We start from the raw sequence: 8,809 nt of genomic DNA, 5'->3' as shown, positions 1-8,809 counted from the left end.
TGAAACAATATATTGGTTTACAATTTCTAAGACACTTTTGCTTTGGAAAGGCCGTATGCGTGGAGGCGGGAAAGCTCCTGAATAATCAGTGATTGACAGCAGAGAGACAAAAGAGTTGCATAATGAGCCACATAATGAGCCTTGTGGGGATGTTCAACAGGAATGTAACTTTCTCTGTAGTAAAACCATGATAAGGTTTACTTGGGAATTTATAACAAAAAAATTTCAATAGAATGTAAATACACAAACATTATTTATATACTTGTGAAATTAATAGAAAATATATCAATAGAAATAGTAGTATATATATATATATATATATATATACATACATACATAGCCTACATACATACACACATACATACACATATATTTCTTTCTTTTTTCTTTCTTCCTATTGAAATATACTTTCACAAGTACACCTTTAAAAACCATAGTAATCATAGTAAAGGTACTGTTTGGCTATCGTAAAAATAAACACAGGGTTAGTGTTTGGTTGGCCAGCGAGAGTTTTCCTTGTGTGCAGTAAAAAGCTCAAAATAAGAACTGCCTATAGTTGTCTGGAGTCTTTTTTTGTGTTTTTCTAATCATTATAGTAGAAACAACACAAGGGACAAGCGTGATAAACTTATCAATGTTTGTTTACAGCCGCCGCCAATAAGTTACTCCCTCACATGTTGATCATGAAAGCAGTGAATGTGTGCACACGCGAGTGATCCTGTGTTTAATAAACTTGCTGTGCGGAGATATACGATTAGACGCAACTAAATAAGGATTGTACTGTTTGCAATCGCGTATTTTATAAGAATACCAAACAGCGCGTCGAAGTTCCAGACTTGTGTGTTTGTGTATGTGCGCGTCGCGTGAACTGTTTGACGGAAGAACAAAGAAAACACTCGATCGCGTCTGGAGATACTGACACACATACGCAAATAAATAAGGATTTAGATGTGATGTTTGGTGCACTCAGATGAAACAACAAGGAAAGGAGAGACTGGATTGTGGATTGCGTATCCATTGACTGCAGGAGGCACGGAGTTATGCATAGGGATGTCTTTGCTCGTTCACTTCAATGGCGCGGGGGTGTGGCGATCTTATCTCATTACAGATAAACAGGTAACATGAGAAAGACGGTCCCTCTCCTCCTTCTCATACAGTTTACACCGAATGACAATATCTGTTTTTTATCTCACTCATTTAAAAGCAGACATTCCAAGCATTATGTAGATATTTATCTTTTGTTTCTATGACAAGTATTGTTAAGTTACAGTTAATTTTTCTGACGCGTTTCTGAAAGGACTTCACTGAGGGAGAGAGAACAAAACGCGCATCATGTTTATTTTCTTAATTTTACGAAAAGCACAACATTCTGTTTTTATTTGGAGTGGTTCTTGTGGCGCCGCATGGTCAGTGGTTAGTGGGTGGAGCTAATGACTCAGTTTTGCGCAGTGCATTCTGGTTAATTGAGTCCATCAAAGACGTTACGAAAATTCCACTTCAACACACAATCAATCTAATAATCAAAATCGTGCAAATTTCTTTTTTTTCTCATGTAAAATTCTAGGGTTCAATTCCGCTGTAAATAAAAATGAAACCATCCTTTGGGTTAAAAAACAACCCATTTGTTGGGTTAAAATTTAAAAACCCAACTTGATCTGTCAAGTTAGTGTTCTGTGTGTTCTGTCCTATATTTACCCAGCTATTGGGCAAAAACAACCCAACAAGTTTATTTACACTAAATTTGTGATCCAGCTGCTTTCTTGTCCGCCATTTTATTTTTTTCGAACTTGACCAGGCTTGACCAATCACATTTTCCCACAATTCTATGCGTATGTGTATGCAGAGAAGAAGATGAATGTATCTCAGGAGTCAGATGGTAAAGCAAACATTACATTTGGATAGTTCTTGATGCCTTCCTGTCCTGGATTGCTGCCTACTAAAGGGCTCGTTATAGTCGTGCGTAGGTCCTACGGCGTAGCCGCGACGGCGTAGGTTCCGCGTCGGTTTTCATTTATACTTTTGCGTCAGGCCGCTGGTAGGCAGTAACCACGCGTGTAACCACAGTAGCAGTGCGAACACCAAAGAAGAAGAAACTTTGCAAGTTAAGCCACAAACGAAGAAGAAACAGCAACTTGTTGTGTATAATTTCAGAAGACCAGCCATGATGAATGTAAATAAACAGCGACTTTTGTTGCAGTTTGAGTTAAATCACTCCTCAACTTGGCCATTCATTGTTTTCACCATCGCAAACGGAAATACCTATGACGCAGTTTTTGTACCTGACGGGAGGGGTTCTGGTGGACCAATCACAGCGCTTGCGGCCCGCGTAGAACTGACGCGCTGTTAAAAATTTTGCGAGGTGCGCGTCAGGCTACGCAGAGCTACGTGCAGGCTACGGATAGCCTACAACGTAGCTACGGCGTAGAACCTACGCACGACCATAAATCGCCCTTAAGGCAGCATTTTAGAGATTTCAGACGCAGCCATGGTGTACGCCCTTGAGTCATGACATATTAAGGATGCTAGAGTTTGTTTTTGATATGTTTATTACCCAGGTGTGCACTTTGTGGGGGGGTTTAATTCAGTGTGGATGAGAAGAAAGGTTTGAGGTTAGGCAGATAAATTGTCATACCAAATGTTTTTGTGATGTTGTGTTTTCATTCTAGTTTATATGCTTTCCCTGTAAATTGATGATTAAAAATATAAATGTTAAAAACAAAGGTTATTAAATGTCTTACTATCATTAAAATATTAAATTTAAAATGACGAGTTAAAATTGATTATGATGACATTTTTACGTCTATGTCAAGTCTGACGCATCCTCTGATATGTGGGGGTTTACCCTGAGCGTACCCTGAGAATATATCCTGCAAGTGCCCCTGAACCACATATTTCCCATAATGCAAAGCAGTAAATATATGTGTGATAACTAAAATAAAGGACATTGTTCAAAGTCTTGATATCATTGTCAATGTGTTCATTCATATGGAACAGCCAATAGTATTTAAGGTCAAAGGTCAGAGTATGCAGCTGCTGTCACATACAGTATGTCTACTGTGTGTTATGAAATAGTCTCACAAGAGCAGAGATTCAGCAGCCCCCACCCCCCGAATTACAGGACTGACGCAAGGCTGCCCCTCAGTGACCTCTAACCTCCAACACTACAGCCGGGTTTAGCAGCTGAAACTATGCAACTGAAAACTATGGTTAGTATTCGTACTTCTAAAAAAATACACTCAAATTAACTTAAAATGTACTCTTTAAACTTACAGTTGTTGTGTGTAGTTCATTTAATTAAAATAATATTTCCTATTATTTCAAGCTTAATGTGCAGCAACTGTTGAGTAAGTAAACCATTTGTAGGCCGCCTAAAGAGTATAAACACTGCGGCTTTGTATGCTTGAAATTCTTTAAGTGGTCTATTATAGTCTGAGTCTCAGACAGCATGCCCACAGATCACACTACAGTCTGCTAACTGTCTGATTGCCCACAAAACTTTATCTGATTTTATGCAACCCAAGTTAGGGCACTCCGGTTTTTAAATTTAGCAGCATTTGTCTTTCTTTATTTTACAGTGTTTTCCGAAGATAAAAAGAACTTGAGGCTGATTTTCTGTGCTTGAAAACTATACTGACAACAACAATTGCAAATGTTTGCAGAAATTCACATCCATCCTTTAGAAGATATTGTCATGGGATTCAAACAGAAAATGTATCTTAAAAGACAAGTTCATAGTTTCATGTGGTATTGTATAGCCTTTTTATTCTACTACACATATAAAAAGGGTCATAACATGAAGGCTGAAGCCTGTAACAATTTCTGTAGTTTTCACAGACATGTAATATTAAAATGTACCTGTCAAAAGGATTTGCATAGTTTTATGCAGTTATTATCCTGGAATAACATACCTTGGAGTGGTACAACTGGCCAATCACAACCAACTATTTTAGAGTTCAGTGTAATAAAAGCAGCTTAAAACCAAACAACCACTTTCACAATACTTTATATCAGTGTTATGGAACCAAGCTTCTTAAACACAATCAATGAAAACATCTTTATTTCACAAAACTGCAACAAAGATTAAACAAGAATCATACAAATACAAAAATGAAGCACATTTTTTATAAAATTGCTGGAGGAGCTCTTGCCGTCTAGTTTCACACGCTCGATATGGTGCATACCAGAGCCATTTCTAGACTGCTTGAGTGTATTCATATTGCAAACCTCTCTAACACCCTTCTGCCGAGTCAAGGTATCCTAAAAACAAACATAAATTAAGAAAATAATTTTGCAACAAAGTATGCCATTTGAGAGATGGCTTTGCTTAGATATGTAAAAACATTTAGGAATAAGAATTAAAGGAGGGTGAGTATTGGCTGGAATATGGTAAATAGCTGGGAACGAAATCTAAATCAGTGGTACTAAAACAAAAAATTGTAGGGCTGGGCGATTTGGCAAAAAATTTAATCTAGATATTTTTTCAGAACATTTGACATATTCTTGAATTCCAATTTTTTTCCCATTGATGCAGTCAGAGGGGGCGCTCTACTTCTCACACAGTGTACACAGAACAAATGTGCATAAAATAATATACCCTAATTGGTTTTAAAGTTCCAACATTTTGTCCAACAAGCTGCCATTTCATTTTCAATGCAGGAAAACCCTGCGTGTAATCAGATGATGTCTGCACTGTTTCACTTTGACTGTTACAAACTTCCATTTAAAAACGAAATTAAATTAAAATCGCGTCAAAATGTAAATTGCCTTACCTTCTTGGATTGTAAAATTTCCTCAACACTCTCAAGCTCATGTATATTGCTCAGCGGGAGTTCTTTGGCTTCATTTATAAGTTCTGTAACGGTCTCAAATAATTTCTGCAAAATAACACCTTAAGAAGAAAAAGATGATGTTTAGACAGCATGATTATTGCACAGGTGTGCCTTAGGCTGGCCACAATAAAAGGCTATTCTAAAATGTGCAATTTTACTGTATTGGGGGGCTCCGAAAACCAGTCAGTATCTGGTTGAACATTATTTGCCTCACGCAGTGTAACACATTTCCTTCGCATAGAGTTGATCATGTTGTTAATTGTGGCCTGTGAAATGTTGGTTCCCTCCTCTTTAATGGCTGGGCGAAGTTGCTGGATATTGGCAGGAACTGGAACACGCTGTCATATACGCCGATCCAGAGCATCCCAAACATGCTCAATGGGTGACATGTCCGGTGAGGTTGCTGGCCATACAAGTACCTACTGGGAATTATGTACAGATCCTTGCAACATGGAGCTGTGCATTATCCAGCTGAAACATGAGGTGATGGTCGTGGATGAATTGCACCACAATGAGGACGACAAACATGCAGATGAGCTTCCCTGAGACAGTTTCTGACAGTTTGTGCAGCTGTTGTGTGCTGGTGTGGTCTGCGGTTGTGAGGCCGGTTGGATATAATGCCAAATTCTCTGAAACGCCTTTGGAGAATGCTTATGGTAGAGAAATTAACATTCGATTCACAGACAACAGCTGTGGTGGACATTTCCAATTGCACGCTCCCTCAAAACTTGCGACATCTGTGGCATTGTCCTATGTTATAAAACTGCACCTTTTATTGTGGCTAGCCTAAGGCACACCCGTGCAATAGTCATGCTGTCTAATCATCTTGATATTCCACACCTGTGAGGTGGATACATTTTCTCGGCAAAGGAGCAGTGTTCACAACACAGATTTAGACATATTTGTGAACAATATTTGATAGAAATATGCCTTTAATGTACATAGAAAAAGTCTTAGATCTTTGAGTTCAGCTCATGAAAAAGTGGGGGCAAAATTGTATATAATTGTGTATAATGTATACAAACAAAGTACATGAACGTTTGTATAAAAAAACATTAGGCAGTAACAAAAAGGTATAATTAATTAAAAGATACCTTCTGGATCCTTGAAAAAGGATCCCTGGCAGGAGTCATCTGAATCTCCTGCATATTGCAAACTGCTACACATCTGGGCAGATGACTGGGAGGACTGGTTAGGTTGAATGCTGAAATATGGTTAAATAGAGGTCTGGACCCTGGTTGTCACGGTAGGAAATCCTCTGTTTCCTCCGTGTCATGTGTGTGTGTGTTTGTTTGTTCACTCACCTCTGCCATGTGCTCGTTTGATTAAGTGTTGTCACCTGTGTATGATTGCCTCGCTCCAGCTGGTCCTCATTACCCATCTGCTACATATACTCACTCAGTTCTCTTCCTGTTGTCAGATCCTCATTCATGTTCCAGCCACACAGTTTGGATTATCGTCTCCCGTGTTCGTGTATTTGGATTAGTGTTTCGTGTTGTCGTCTTCGTGTGAGTGTTCCGGTCCGTTCCTGGTTTCATCCATTGGCCATCTTCACACTCACCACCGACTTCACCAACCAACACTTCTCACGCCACCGTAGACCTTCGATCACCATTGCCAACATCCTGGACTCAGTCACTTTCTATGTTGTTTCACTGTATTACCATCATTCATAATAAATCTGTGTTGATCGCCTGCGCTTGCTTCCTCCACTTTATTGTATCGTTACACTGGTAGTAGGCTTATATCTGAAAGTAGACATGAAAGGAGTCTGCCTTTTTGGTGGAGATTGCAATGGAATGGAAATGCTATTATGCTATTATGCCTAATTTGCTAAAATACAAAGAGCATTTGGGTGATAAATTAATTAAACATAAATTAAACATTTGTATAGTTTTTGACACTTTTTTCTTTTTAACATAAACATCATTGTGTGCTTGTTATGCCTGGTAACGCAATTCTAGGAGCCTGGGAAAGTTTCACGATTCTTCTGTATCTGATGCTTGATAGACTTTTTGCGAGTAGACTTCACAGTTACGTCACTGCAGGCTGCGCGCGCAATGTGGTGGCAGAAAAACAGTGGAAATGAATTAGACACGAGTGAAACAAGCAATATAACTCACTAGAAAATGTTTTGTTGTGCCGTTGAGTGTCAGAATAGGAATGCCAAAAAAGATGGCCTTCATTTTTATAGAATACTGTCGTCGAAGACACCATTTGAGGATAAATGTAGGTGTTTATGGTTGCAATAAGCCCTTAAACAGACAGACTGGAGTAATGAAATCATCTGGAAATATATTAATAATTAGAATAGAAAGTGATTAGAGATGTCCGGTGTTCTGTCGAAGTCTGATCCCTCTATGTGTTTCTTATAGCATTTTCATCACGTTATGTTTATAATTTATTTAGAAAGATTAAAGATTTGAATGGTGAAAATATAATCACAATTTATTAAATATTTCAAATTTTTTTGTTTACCTCAGCGGTCTCAAACTCCCGGCCCGTGTCACCTTTCAAAAATATAACATAATCTGGCCCGCTGAAAATTTTTTATTCACTTTGTTTTATATTCGCTTGATTTTTGATTTAAACGTTTAAGTGTTCGTTCACATGTCGCGTCTAACAACGCGTTAAAACGAGTCAAAGCATTACTTCCACAGTGCTCGGGAGCGGAAGTTGCGCTCCGTGGCGTGGGTCGCGTCACCCGTTGCTATGCAGCCATGAACTGCGCACTCCGTGATGTCGTAGATAACAGAATGCGTGATCGGATTTTAATTCCTCAACTGAACCTCGCGTCAATCATATCATTGTCACCATGCGATCAGTTAATCTGGTCGGGACTTTGTAGTGTTTGTCCAGAGAAGATCTGTTACTTCCGGGTGGATATCAGGGGCAGGTTCAAGCTCACAACGGTGCACAACGTTTTGCTACGGTTTCCGGGTTGAACAACATGTTTCCTGGAAACGTTGTGCAACGGTGTGCAACAGGTTTTAGATGCGTTTGGTGGGTGTGTCAGAAATGTCAGCCTAATCAGCAGCAAGATGTATATAAACCACGTGGTACTAAAGAGACAGCTCGCTCAATGGGTTCAAGTTGGAATGTTGTCTTTCATTCTGGACGGCAAGGTCAGTGACTGTAACATTGAGTGTATTTTACAGTATTAAACACACATTTATAACAATTTCATCAGGCTTCAGAAACATTTAAAAAGAACACAAAGAATGGCCTCTCAGCTACCGTGGTTGCAACTCAACAGGGTGTTCAACGCATCACCGTTTCTGTTTAATAAACGTTGTGCAACGTTTTGTCGGGGCTAAACACAGCCAAGCTGTTACTCAGAGAAGATCGAGCTGTGGTGGGGTCAGTTCACCTCAAGTCACAGCATCTAATGGAGACACCGCATGGAGGCAGAGCTGTAGATGTAATGCAACACATTTTAAACTACAGATAAGAAAAGAGACATCAAACAGCCATCAAAGTTAAGAAAAGATAAAAGATGAGGAGAAATGTACAGAAGATAAAAACATGTATACTGATAAACAATGAAGTATATTATTATGTAGCTTATTCAATTACACATAGAGCAGTATTATTATTTTTTCTGTCCAACTAGCTTATATAACATGGACTACCCATTCAAAAGTTATGGGATCACTTTCACTTAATAATATTTTCCCACATATAATAGAAAATTCATTAAAACTGAAATAACAAAGAACATAATAAAGTCAATACTATGACTGAAAACAATCCAAAATAAATCAAAACACAAACACTTACTGGTGGTGAATTTTTTATAATAGTTTATAAATGTATACAGGAATTAAATTTGTTAGTTTAGTCCAAGATTATAATAGGTCTTAGTTTAGATAAGGTTAAGAAAAGATTTACTTAGGCTACTTTAATGTATATTAAAAAGATAAAACCACTGCTTATATATTTTCAAGTATTATTATACATTAAATAATAGAAATTAACCA

General features: G+C 38.3%; 1 long non-coding RNA gene across 1 annotated transcript; it reads right to left on the bottom strand.

The window, feature by feature from the left end:
* Window positions 1–4,040: 4,040 nt before the first annotated feature.
* On the bottom strand, window positions 4,041–6,553 carry LOC141350312 (uncharacterized). Its single transcript, XR_012358396.1, has 3 exons — window positions 5,924–6,553; window positions 4,770–4,888; window positions 4,041–4,257 (listed from the first exon to the last, which is right to left on the bottom strand). It is a non-coding gene; the product is annotated as an uncharacterized lncRNA (long non-coding RNA).
* Window positions 6,554–8,809: the final 2,256 nt, after the last annotated feature.

This window comes from Misgurnus anguillicaudatus, chromosome 18 (assembly GCF_027580225.2).
Source record: "Misgurnus anguillicaudatus chromosome 18, ASM2758022v2, whole genome shotgun sequence".
In the NCBI taxonomy this organism is placed as follows: Eukaryota; Metazoa; Chordata; class Actinopteri; order Cypriniformes; family Cobitidae; genus Misgurnus; species Misgurnus anguillicaudatus.
Note: the sequence above shows the minus strand (reverse complement) of the source record. Positions and strands in the feature narration are given on the sequence as shown.